Raw genomic sequence first — 13,419 nt, 5'->3', positions numbered from 1 at the left:
CACTAGTTTAAAGTCCTAGTGACCACCCTATTTATCCTTTTTGCTAAAAACACTGGCTCCAGATCGGTTCAGGTGGAGACCGTCACACCGGTCCAGATCCCTCCTGTTCTAAAACTGATGTCAATGTCACATGAAACAGAACCCCTCTTCCCCACCCACACAGGGAGCAAGCACCTCATACTAGTTGGTCAAGGTCAAGAGCTGAGGCTCCTCTGTTCCTGACCTCAGGATCCCCCTAACTGTCTCACTTGTAATCGCACCCTGCTGTCCCTGATCACTGACAGAATTTGAATTACTTAATCTACCAGGTGTGACTGTCTCCTGAAACAAACCATCCAGGTAACTCTCCCCCTCCCAGATGTTTTGCAGCTCATCAATTCTGAGCCGGAGTCCGTCCAGCAACCAACACTTGCCGTCGATGTGGTCACTGCAGTTCACAATGGGATCAGCCAGTTCTCACATCAAACAACTGCAGCACATCACCTGCCCAGCCATCTCTACTTAGTTAGTTACTTTATTAATTTACGTAAATTTATGAGTTAATTAATTTCTAATACTTCTCTGCTATGATCTTTAACTTAGTGCAGATTTCCCACCAGCCAATCATGTTACAGCTTCCCTGTGACATCACTCCAGTATTTTTCTCAGCAAGTGAGTTTTATAATCAGTCCGCACTGCTGCTGCTGCTCCCCAAACCAAAATGGAAAGGTGCCTTGGGGGTGTGGGGAAGTGTTGAGAATGAAGGTGTGAACTATGGTGTCCTAGAGGTAACAGTCCTTGCAAAATGCTGACAAAGAGGGGAGTTGAATATGTCTCTGGCTGTGGGTACCCTACTGGAAGTGAAGGAAATGGCAGCTTATGACTCCTTCGGTTGTGAATGCTGGTGGGTGGAAAGTGAGGATCAGGGTTGCCTTATTATTGATGTGGGAAGGAAAATAACAGAGCAGAAGTGCATGAAATGGGTTTGACACAGCTAACAGTCCTGTCAACCACAGTGATGGGGAATCCTTGGCTGAGGTGATAAGTGGACATTTCTAAGGTCCCCTGAAGAAGGTGACATTATCAGAACAGATGAAATGGAAACAGAAAAACTTGGAGAACGGAATGGTGTCTTTACAAAATGTAAGGTGGGACAATCTATAATCCAGGTAACAGAGAGTCAGTGATTTTGTAGAGGATATTTGAGGGCAGCCATTTTCCCAGAAATGAAAAGATTGATGTCAAGAAGGGAAAGGAGGAGTAGAGGTGACCCAGATGAAAGTGAAAGCAGGGTGAAAATTGAAAGCAAAATGATCTTTTTTTGTTCAATTTCGAATGAGGGGGGAAACAGCACCAATGATGGTATTCATGTACCTGAGAAAGTACTGTGCATTGGGACTCAAGTAGAATTGGAACAAGGAATGTACCACATGCCCCATTACTGGGTTTCACGCAGGTACCCATGGTCATATGTCTTATCTGAAGAAAGTGAGAGGTGTTAAAAGAGAAGTTGCTCAAAGTGAGGATGAGGAAAGCCAGGCGACGGAGGGTGGTGGCAGATGGGGACAGTTCAGGCCTTCTTTCCAGGAAAATGCAGAGAGCCCCGAGATCACCCTGAAAGGGAACGAATGTGTAAAGGTATTGCATATCCATTGTGAAGAGGCGGCAGCTGCTGTCCACCAACTGAAAATTCTGAAACTGACATAAAGCATCAAAAGAATTGCGGATTTAAGTGGGAAAGGACTGGTTTGGAAGGGGGAAAAAATTAAGTCAAGATAGAAAGAGGTATGTTCCAAGGAGCAGGAACAGGCAGAAACAAGGAGTCTGCCTGGATAGTCCTATTTGCAGATTTTGGAAAGAAAGTATATACGCAGGCTGTATGAGGCTATTGGCAAGCTTGATTACAAAGTCAAGGTAGGATCTGAGAGCACAGAGCTCTGTCATTTCAGAGGGAGACATATTCAAATAGATTAGGAGGGCAGAGAAATTAAGGCAATCAATGTCACATCAACAATTCTCAATGAAAAGTTTTAGCACAGAGGGAGGGTTCCATCATTTATATACTGTCTTTAGAAAGCAAAATGTCCAAACATTTTACATGGAAAGCAAACAGAAAAGAGACCTTTATTAGAGGTAAACAGAAAAGAGACCTTTATTAGAGGTAACCAAAAAAGTGTAGGACATGTTATGAATTCAGTATGACTCCAGCTTAAAGACAATGAACAAAAACTAAACAACTGCAGATGATTGAAATCGGAAACAAAGACAGAATTGCTAGAGAACGTCAACAGAGAAAGCAGAGTCAATGTTTGGCCCTTCCTCTCAACTCTTTGAACCAACAAAAGCAGACACAGGAAGACTGTGTGTGTGTGTGTGTGTGTGTGTGTGTGTGTGTGGAGGATAAGCAGGAAGAGAACAGGAAGGTGTAAAGACACAGAAGGTAAATTGGGAGAGGGGGTAAACATACCCTGTGATAGCATATCCTGCCAAAGGGTCTCTCAAACATACTGGTAAGACATCTGGGATCAGAAAGTCTGCATTCTGCAGGAAGGCATCACATTGACCATTGTGTTATTTTCCCCAAGGGATTTAAAACTAAATACAGCTATAGCCATTGTTCTATCAAATGTTGAGTACAGTTACAGATCATTTCCATGCAGCGATACTTCCAAAAAGCTACAGTAAATTGTTTCTTTCATTATAAATGCCAGCTTGAACAGTAATTAAATACAGCCCAATTTAGAATAAAGCAATGCCCCAGTTCTGTCAGATAACCGTCAACTTCAAACGGTCTTATTTTAGCCATTAATCGTGCACAGGAATCAGCTTCAAATTCGAGGACTGCAGGTTGGAAGTTAGTTTTTTGTTCAAAAAAACCTGTCTACAATGAAATATGCTGCAGAATTCTGACATTCATACTTAGGAAATATTTGAAAAGTATGGTACAATGAAACTATAACACAATATAACATAATACATTACATCTTCAGTGTGCACAAAATAATATTTGAAATTATTGGTTCATATAACAATCCATTGTAAGAAATGACAAATACAAACTACCACCCAAAAATCATGGGATAAAAAGCAGTACTCAGAATCATATTACAGGAGGACCGCATTTGGCCTATTGTGCCAGTATCAACTCTGAAAGAGACACCAAATAGTTTCATCCTGAACGTTTTGCTTAAGGACATAGAATATTTTCCTTTTCCAGTATTCATCTGATTCAACAATGCCATTAAATGATACACCCTCTGCAATAACCTGCTTATTTTGCATTCTGTCATCAAGTCAACACCCATTGTGACATCAAGATAGCTTTTCACCAAACATGGTCCTAACAAATCTGAAGCACCACTGATCCAGAATCTGGTTTCCAGCATCTGCAGTTATTGTTTTTACCATGTCCATTAAGAAGGGACAACATTCAGACTTGAGCTGATAAGCACCAAATAGCATTCATGCCACACAAAAAGCAGACAAGGAAGAATGCAATCATTTCCTTTTGACATTCAATGGTATTACCATTGCTTAATCCCCCCCTCTATCATACATCCAGAGGTGACCGTTTACTAGAAACTGGACGATTCCAAACATATAAATACCTTAAGTACAAAAACACCCAGAAGTTAGGAATCCTGCAAATTATTCACCCCCTCACTCCCCAAAGTCTGGTCAGGATTCAAATCAGGAGTGTGAAGGAAAAGTCTCCAATTATCACATTTTCCTGAACTTCCAACAACATACAAAATAATCCTGGGAGGTAGCTTAGTGGAAATGTCACACATCTGTGTTGGAGACACATAGAGGGACAAGTAATTATACTTATAAATTACTGCCTGTTTAGTATGTTATCTAATTATTGCATCTTTTTTGAATAAGTTTTGTTTTGATAATGAACCCATAATTGTGTTTATTAAGAAACCTGGTTGAAAGATCCTTTTGTTTAAAACCTGATAATAGATAAGGTATTTAACTGGCCAGTAACTGAGAAAAGTATTGTTGTATTGTGATCCACGCCTCCTCAAAGAATTATAGTCAATTTGTCAGCATGTTCCACTCTTCTGGGACTTTTCCAGAAACTAAGGATTCTTGTAAGTTTACTATCAGTGCATCCACTATCCCTGTATCTGCTTCCTTTAGCTTTCTGGGATGCATCCCATCAGGTCTAGGGGACATAGTCCCATAGGTTTCTGCAGCACATTTTCTCCAGTGACAGTTACTATTTATTTCCTTTTGCTCCATGATTCCTTAGCTTTTTTTTTGAAAAGTTAATTTGCTATTCCTGTGAAGACGGATACAAATTATTTATTTAACTTCTTTGCTATTTTTCTATTTCCCATTCTAATTTCCCCAGCCACATTCTCTCAGAGACCTACATTCACTTTGGCCTCCTCTTTCTTTTCACATATTTAATGCAGCTTATGTTGGTCCTCTGGATGCTATTTACAAGCTTACCATCACAGTTTGATTTCTCTCCCTTTTATTTTTTTGGTTATCTTTTGTTGGTTTAGAGTGATATCCATTCCTCCAGCCTAATTTGTAACATGTCCACCCTGTGACTCCAAATGGACTCTTTCAAAGAGATATTTAATAACTCTTAGCAAAGATTTATTATTTGCAGAATTCACAGGTTCTTTCATTCTTCCATAGTCTATGGGTAGTACTGGCAAGACCAGCTTATTGTTCAATTGCTCTTGCTGAGCCAGATCAGTGGGCAGCTAAACGTCAATCACATGTAGGCAAAAGTGAGGACTGCAGATGCTGGAGCTTAAAGTCAATCACATATCACCCAGATCAAGAATGGATGGCAGATTTTCCAATACAGAGCAGCATGGGTATCCTGGTACATAAAGAAAATTATATTGCCATGCTGTTACATCAAGTGATGAAAGAATCAAATGGAACACTGTTGATTATTGAAAGGGGGAATTAGAGTACAGAAGTTGTACTACAGCTGTAGAGGGTCACCACATCTGATGCAAAGAATAGAGTTTTGGTTTCCTTGTTTGACAAAAGTCCACATAACTTATTCCTGGGTTGAAAAGCTTATATTATGAAGAAATGTTGAGCAGATTAGGTCTATATCCACTGAGATCAAAAGATTTTGAAGGAACTGGATAGGGTGGATAACATGAGATGCTTCCCCTTGTGGGGGTCACAATTTAAGAATAGGAGGTTTTCCTTTAATGACAGCAATGAGGATGTTTTTCCTCTCAAAAGGTCCTCAAGATTAGAATTTGACATCATGGAGACTGGTTCTTCAAATTGGAGAGTTACAGATTAGCTAGGAAGGATTTATGACTAGGGTTTGGAATAGGGCCAGTCATAGACAGAAGTGGGAAGTTGTGTGTGAACCCTGTGGAGACTAGAGAGGTGCTAAATGAGTATTTCTGATTGGTTTTCATTCAGGAAGAGGAGAAGGAAGAGATACGAGACATTAGACTAGAAAGGATTGAGATTAGTAAGGAAGAGGTATGATCAACTCTAGAAGGAGTGAAAATAGATAAGTCTCCTGGGCTGGAACGGATTTATCAAAGGATGTTTTGGGAAGCGAGAAAGGTGGTGTTGGAGCCTTTGGGCTTTGATCTTTGAGCTGTCATTATCTACAAGTTTAGTACCAGAGGACTGGAGGATTGCAAATGTGCTCTTATTCAAGAAGTGCAGTAGAGATGATCCAGTTAATTATAGACCAGTGAGCCTTAAGTCTGTTGTAGGAAGAGTTTTGGAAAGGATGAGAGATAAGATTTATAATCATCTTGCAAGCAACAATTTGATTGCAGATAGTCAACATGGTTTTGTCAAGGGCAGGCCATGTCTCTCAAACTTTATCGAGTTTTTTGAGAAGTTGATCAAGCATGTGGATGAGGGTAGGGCACTTGACATGGTGTACATGGACTTCAGTAAAGCCTCTGATAAGGTTCCACATGGTAGGCGGTTGGAGAAAATTCAGAGGTATGGGATTTAGTAGTTTGGATTAGAAACTAGTTTTCTCTAAGGCGGCAGCGAGTGGTGGTTGATGGAAAATATTCAGCCTGGAATCCGGTTACTAGTGTTGTGCCACAACGATCCGTTTTGGGACCACTACTGTTTGTCATTTTTTTTAATTAAAAAGACTTAAATGCAGGCATAGGTGGATGGGTTAGTAAGTTTGAAGATGACACTAAAGTCAGAAGAGTAGTGGACAGTGTGGTAGAATGTTGCAGGTTGCAGGGGGACTTGGATAAACTGCAGAATTGGGCTGAGGTGGCAAATGGAGTAAAATGCAGATAGATGTGAGGTGATTCACTGGGTCAATGGAAAGATTCTTGGTAGTGTGGATGCACAGCGTACATGGATCCAAGTACATAGATCCCTGAAAGTTGCTACCCAGGTTGATAGCGCTGTTAAGAAGGTATACGTTGTGTTAGGTTTTATCGGTAGAGGGATTGAGATTCGGAGCCGCAATGTCATGCTGCAACTATACAAAACGCTAGTGTGGCCGCACTTGGAATATTGTGTACAGTTCTGGTTGCCCATTACAGGAAGGATGTGGAAGCATTGGGAAAGGTGCAGAGGAGATTTACCAGGATGTTGCCTGGTCTGGAGGGAAGGTCTTATGAGGAAAGGCTGAGAGACTTGGGTCTGTTCTCATTGGAAAGAAGGAGGCTAAGAGGGATTTGATAGAGATATACAAGATGATCAGAGGATTAGATAGAGTAGACAGTGAAAGTCTTTTCCCTCGGATGATGACATCAGCTTGTATGAGGGGGCATAGCTACAAATTGAGGGGCGATAGATTTAAGACAGATGCCAGAGGCAGATTCTTTACTCAGTGGTAAGGGTGTGGAATGCCCTCCCTGCCAAGGTAGCTAACTCAGCCACATTAGGTAGATTTAAACAATTCTTGGATAAGCACATGGATGATGGGATAGTGTAGGAGGATGGACTTAGATTAGAGCTCACTTGAGCGGTACCTCATCCACCACTGACACACAGTAGCAACAGCATGGACCATTTATTAGATGCACCATATTAACTCATCACAGTTCCTTTGACAGCATCTTCCAATTGCACAACCTTCACTACATAGAAGAACAAGGAAAAAACTGCATTTCAATTTCCCTTGTAAGCTACACACCATTCTGACTTGGGAAATTTATTACTATACTTTTACTGTTTTTAGGGCAAAACCCTGGAACACTGGCCCTCCCCTAAAAAACAGCACTGTGGGTACATCAACACCACAAAGACTACAGAGGATCAAGGTGAGGCTCACCACCAACTTTCAAAGGGCAATTAGGGATTGGCAATAAATACTGGCTAGCCACTGATGACTACAACCAATGAAAGGATACTTTCAGAAAAAAATCCTTCCTGACTTCCTCTTTCAGTGCTACACACAGACCAATAAACAGTGTATTATTTCTTCAACTTTCACAAATCTTATAAAGCAGAGTCCTGAGGGTGACTAAACCAATTGCTGCAGAGAAAACGTTACTTGGTGCTGCGCACAAAGAGACTGCTATCTCAGTGCATTCTTGCTTAGCTGATTTACTGGGTACAAAACAGAAGTCTGCAGGTGTCATTGCAGAGGACTTGCTTGGTAAGGGGAGGACTGCAATTAAAGTTGATGGGGGAGGGCACAGTTGGCAAAGCTTGTGTGTCAAGGAGTCGGAAAACACACACACAAACAACCAGAAAGTGTTGATGCAACTAAATTACACTTGATTTGCATGAGCTTTTACTTTTTCATGAGGCAATCTGTGCTTTCGATAAATTCTAATAAATATTCAGTGCTTGAATGCTGCAATCTCCCCACATTGCAGAATCAAAATAAAATCAGAATACTTAAAGACCAGTTGTGACCATCAACAAAAAAAATGGTCAGCAGCTTCTTGTTCATTCTCCTCAACCCATTCCATGAACAAATGAATATTCTGATGAAAATTGAGGGGCATTAACATCTTGCAAGACACTTTACAAAATTAAGAACTCAACCAGCATGAAATTAAACAATCAGTGCTGAGATAAAACCATTGGACATTGAATCAAAATGATCTAATTCTTTTAAGTTTAAGCTAAAAAAAAAACTAACATGAAAAGGTTTTAGGTTACATTAAAAAAGATCTGATGCATCATCAACTGAAAGGGGTGGTGAGCACAGCAGGACTAGGAATCAATTTATCAGGCTGCCTTTTTCAGGAATTCACACCACCAAAAACTATCCTACCTTTTGAAGCAATGCATTCTCCAGTCACCTACTTCTGATGGGCTCAATGTTCATTGAAGTTAAAATACTAGTTCCAATACATGTTGCAATGGCATGCAGTTCCTTTCTGATTATTAAATTTAATGTTGTAAAATCTTTTAGGTCTTGAAAGGCAGAATTCACAACATTAAGGGTAGTATACTTTTTAAAAGTTGCATTTTTTTTGCTTTATTATACTGCAGTTTACTCTTTACATCCCTGTATTGTTACTGCTCCTTGAGTCAGGGGAACCAATAAAATCTGTTGGCAAACTTCCAAAATTGGTTCTTGATCCAACTGATGGCACGTATGTTTCTTCTTCCACTCTTACCACACATTCATCCTGCTTCATCAAATCAACAACTTGCCCAAGATTGCCCAAAGTTGAGTATTTACCAGGTAAACAGTCAAATACGTCATTACTAACATATGCAATACTACAGAAAATTATGCAGAAGTAAAATACTTCTTGATTCATCACTGTACAGAGTTTAATGATGGTAATATAACTTGAACAATGTCCACTAGGAACTATACTATACTGTTAATTCATTTGCACAGTATAAGGAACCATCTTCCTGGTTGAATTGAAAGCAGACCGACATTTTCACATAAATTTAGTGCAGAAACTACTGAAAGCATTGAGGTAAAAAAGTGATAATGAAACAGTTTTAAACTGATTTAAGGTCAAATAATTCAACACTTCAAATCTTAAGTTACATATGTCTACTTTTAATGAGCATATGCAAGGGTCTGTCGAGAGAGCATTACTCAAGTCAGCACTACAAAACCATTAGCAGCTTCCCTACAAGTAAATTTGCATTATGAATTTCAGTTCAGGCAACTAGAGACCTCTTGGAACATTTTCTTAATAAATGGTAGAGTTAATCATTAAAAATCTCATTAAAGTTAGACAACTTGTCCTAAAGCGATGTAGAAAACTCCTCTTTGTTGCACATTTATGTTGAAAGAAAAGACAACTGTTGGAGCCAATTTCATATGATGGGCAAAATGGATTTGAGCTTTCTCACTCCCCAGCATGAGCCTTGTCCAATTCTAACAGCATTCCTCAACTCCAAATAAAGATATACAAAAGTCAAATTTAGAAATAGCAAGACTGGTACATAGTTGTTGCATCTGTACAGTATAGCCATGCATTCTATTTTGTGCATGGAACTAATTACTTTCAAGGATTAGAGCAAGGGGAAAGTCACGGAAGTGGGAGAAAGCGGGCTGCTCTGAGAGCTGGCATGGACATGATAGTCAAATAGCATTCTTCTGTGTTGTAACCTTTCTATTGTTCGGCATTATATGACAGGCAGTCTGTACATTACAGTTTCCACAATAGCAATGTGGTAATGACCAAAAAATCTGACTTTGTGATGTTGATTGAGGGGTAAATATTGATCAGGTCACTCAGGACAACTGTCTTGTTCTTCTTTGAAATAATACCATGAGATCTTTCATGTCTGTGAGAAATAGCATGCAAGATTAACTAAAAAACATAGATGTTTGGATAAAACTAAGAGATTGTTCAAATATTGTACAAAACATTGCCAATTAAAATTTCCAGTCTATAGTAAATCTTGGTCGTAAATGGAAACCTCCAGTGCAATTAGAGATAGGCAATATATATTGACTTTTTAAAAAGAACATATGCTCCCCGGTTTTTTAAAAAAAAGTCTTTCTTGGAATATAGGGGTTGCTGGCTAGGTCAACATATATTGCCTATTTGAATTGCACTGGAGATTCTTATTCTAAACTAAGAGATTATTCAAACATTGTCTCAGCATCCAGTCTTGTATTAAATACAGTATTTCAATTTTGATATAACTAAGACTTTTTCTCTAGTGATATATTTTGAAGTCTTCTCTCACATTTGCCCTCTGATTTTCTCATTGTTGGGATGCTTTTAGTGGTTTCTACTCTGCACACCAGAGAGAAAATATTTATTCCAAGTCTGTGCTCTTTCCTTGTTTGCCTTTATTAAATTATCAGTTTCACCTTCTTTCGAGACAGCTTTTACTTCAGCTATTCTGTTCTTTCTTATATACCTGTTGATGCTAGTATTGTTTGTGTTTAAATTTATTGCTTGTTTACCCAAATAAACTATTCTCTTATTTTAGTTGAGAGTTGCTTTCTAAATTTTTCCCAACCTGTAGCATGAATTTTACATTGAATAATTTATTTTTTCAATTTGATAGCAATCTTAATAAATAATAAAAACAATGTGCAGGAGAAACTCAACAGATCAAGCAACATCTGTCAAGACACAAACAGAGTCTATCATTTCGAGTCTGATATTCCCCCTATTATTTCAGATTTCCAGCATCTGCAGTGTTTTGCCTGTATCTGATATCACATCCTTAATACCCTTAGTCAGCTGCAGGATGGATTATCCTTCTCATAATCCTTCATTTACACAGTAATATAGGTATCCCCCGCTTTTCGAACGTTCGCTTTTACGAAAGACCACCATTAGTACCTTTTCTCGCAAATCCAAAGCAGTTTTTCACTTTTACAAAAAATGGCGATACTTTTTCTATATAAATCATGGGCCTTCGCTTTACGCCATTTTCAGCTTATGAAAACTTTTCTAGGAACACTCTAATTTCAGATACCTGTAGACATAACAATTCTCAATAAAAATATCTCCTTGAACATCTGCCATTGCATTACTACCATCTTGAACTTATTTCCTCAGTACACTTACGCCAGTTTTGACTTCATAATTTGCCATGATTTAAGGCAGTAGTTTCAAACAGTTTCACTGTCAAATTAAATGTGAAGTTCCATCATTTGATCACTCTTTCCCAGGGAGTCCTTTACAGTTAACTAACCCTGCCTTATTACACGTTGACAGGTCTAAACAGCTTGTTCCTTGAGTGCATTTGTCCAAGAAATTGTCTCAATATACTTTACATACTCATCCTCAAGGTTTTGTTTACCGAATTTTATTTGTCCAATCCATATTCAAGTTAAATAACCCATTATTTTTCCTGAATGCCTCCATTATTTCTAAATTTATACCATGTCCTACACTTTAGCTGCAGTTAGAAGGCTGAAGATCCAGGACTAGCTTCTTTTGATTCCGAGAGTTGAAAACTCAAACATAAAACTGGGCTGCAGTACTGCAACACCTAACTCTGCCATGAGAGCACAGACAACAGCTACTAGCAACACTAAATGGTGAATACAGCTTGTTGGACAACTTTGACATTCTGATCTCATTCATCTTTCTGCTTACACTCAAGAAGAAGTTTTCTTCCACTTTTCTTTCAAATAAAGAAAATAATTACATAACATATTTAAAATACATTTTCATAGTTACAAGTGCAACTTAAAATAAGGATATGGTTCATAAATAAAAGGATCACAAAACCATAGCTTCCAAGAAACAACTTTCCAAATTACCACTTTCTCATCATTCTAAGTAATCCACAACACAATATCGAAAAGGCAGAATACCAGATGGCAATAAATCACAAATACGTAATTATCACCACCTATGGAGGTTTTGGAATACACATTTAAAATTAAAAGCATAATAACAGTTTTAATTTTTATGATATTAAGTATAAACCAAGGAACGTTTACAGCATGTGAACTCTTGCCAGGTCATCACTATCTTGTTCCCAAAATCTCAAATGCAAAACGCTTTAGAGTAGGTTGACTTGATTTTCTCTCTCACCCTGCCATTGCAAAAGGATTTCACAGTAATTTGACTAAAAAGAGAAGAGGTATGGCCATATAGGATTGCTTGGTATGCAGTTCTGAAGAGTCACTGTTATTTAGAAGCTGAAAACTGGCCAATGATCCTAATAAAGCACGATTGCAACAATTCTGTTCCTTCGGCTGACAAAATTTATTGCACTTTAAAACACCAGAACAGCTCACACTGCAAATGTGAATTACACCAGCTCTTTTAATTACCATAGAACTTTCAGAACCAATGATAAGGCCAACAATATATAATTTATCAACTCAAAAAGCAGGCCAAACATATAGAAGCTTATATTTGGTAATGTGCTAGGGTACCATGTACTGTAAAATTAACTAATTAGCCAAAAACTTAGTCATTCCGCGAGAAGGGTAGAATTTGTATTTCCTATAAGGGTGAGGAAAACAGAACAAAAGCTCAGTGGTCCACTCTGTCTCACCCCTACCCCCTCAGCTCAGTAAATGAAGCATCAGACAGGCCATGAGGAACCATCTGATGGGAAAAGTTCCAGAGTCACAAAGAGTTCTGGGCATAAATCAAGACGATAGATGGATGTTATGTGACAGAGGAGTAAGGTGCGATTACCAGAATCAGCACAGCTACAAATTTAAAAACCCCCTGAGCTCTTTGAATCTCTCTTTAAGTCAGCTCAAAAAAACCTATTTTAAAAAGTTAAAACATAGTAAACATCACCTTCATCAACAACATCTCGTGCTACATTCAGCCATGATACCTATGGCAGTCTTTTCTTCAATCTTTGTTTCATCTTTGCACAGCTGTGCAAAACACAAAACTTCATATCCAATACCTAAAATATTCAACAGGCACACAAAAATTGCTGATGAAGGGATCATGAACAGGGTCAATAGCTTTCAATTAGTAACTTCAAAATGGCAGACAAGCTGTCTCGTCACACCTACTCATCTTCCAGGACTTGAGACTGACCGAATGACGGTACATTGCGATTCAATGTAATCACATCCCATTTACATTTGTGCAAGGGGCATTTGTTGCCATAAAATTCAGCGCTATATTTCACTGCACTCAGTTTATTAAAAATCACCTTCTCTTCTGCTACAACCTTCAGGTTAAAAACAAATTTTTGTAGGATGGATTTTTATCCCTCAGGTTCCCTACTTTCCTGATCCAGTTTAAAGTTTAAAATGGTAAAACTAACTGAATACGTCCATGCATATATGGGCAGGAACAGATATTGTACTTCCATGCCTGGATAACATTAACATAAATTGTTTCCAAAATTCAGCTACTTAAACTGTAGAAGTGGCCTTATCCTGTCACACAACTTAGAATTCTGAATGTGAAAGCCCATTCATTAACGAGACAGTGAACTAGAGTGGCTGAATCATGTAATATAGGAAATTTATGACTTGTCTATTATCAAGTACAATCTTCTCTAATTCTCATGCACTTCAGGCAACCAAATTTGTGAAACATTGCCCTCATTCCAGTTCCCTCTTGATTGATT

The 13,419-nt window shown here is 38.6% G+C and overlaps 1 protein-coding gene across 1 annotated transcript in view; it reads right to left on the bottom strand.

Moving 5' to 3' along the window:
• snd1 (staphylococcal nuclease and tudor domain containing 1) overlaps nt 1–13,419 on the bottom strand; it is an 890,588-nt gene that overhangs the window by 516,632 nt on the left and 360,537 nt on the right. The gene's annotated exons all lie outside the window — the stretch shown is intronic.

Source organism: Chiloscyllium plagiosum, unplaced genomic scaffold (genome assembly GCF_037043375.1).
Source record: "Chiloscyllium plagiosum isolate Xiang-an unplaced genomic scaffold, Cpla_swu_hap1 HiC_scaffold_23, whole genome shotgun sequence".
In the NCBI taxonomy this organism is placed as follows: domain Eukaryota; kingdom Metazoa; phylum Chordata; class Chondrichthyes; order Orectolobiformes; family Hemiscylliidae; genus Chiloscyllium; species Chiloscyllium plagiosum.
Note: the sequence above shows the minus strand (reverse complement) of the source record. Positions and strands in the feature narration are given on the sequence as shown.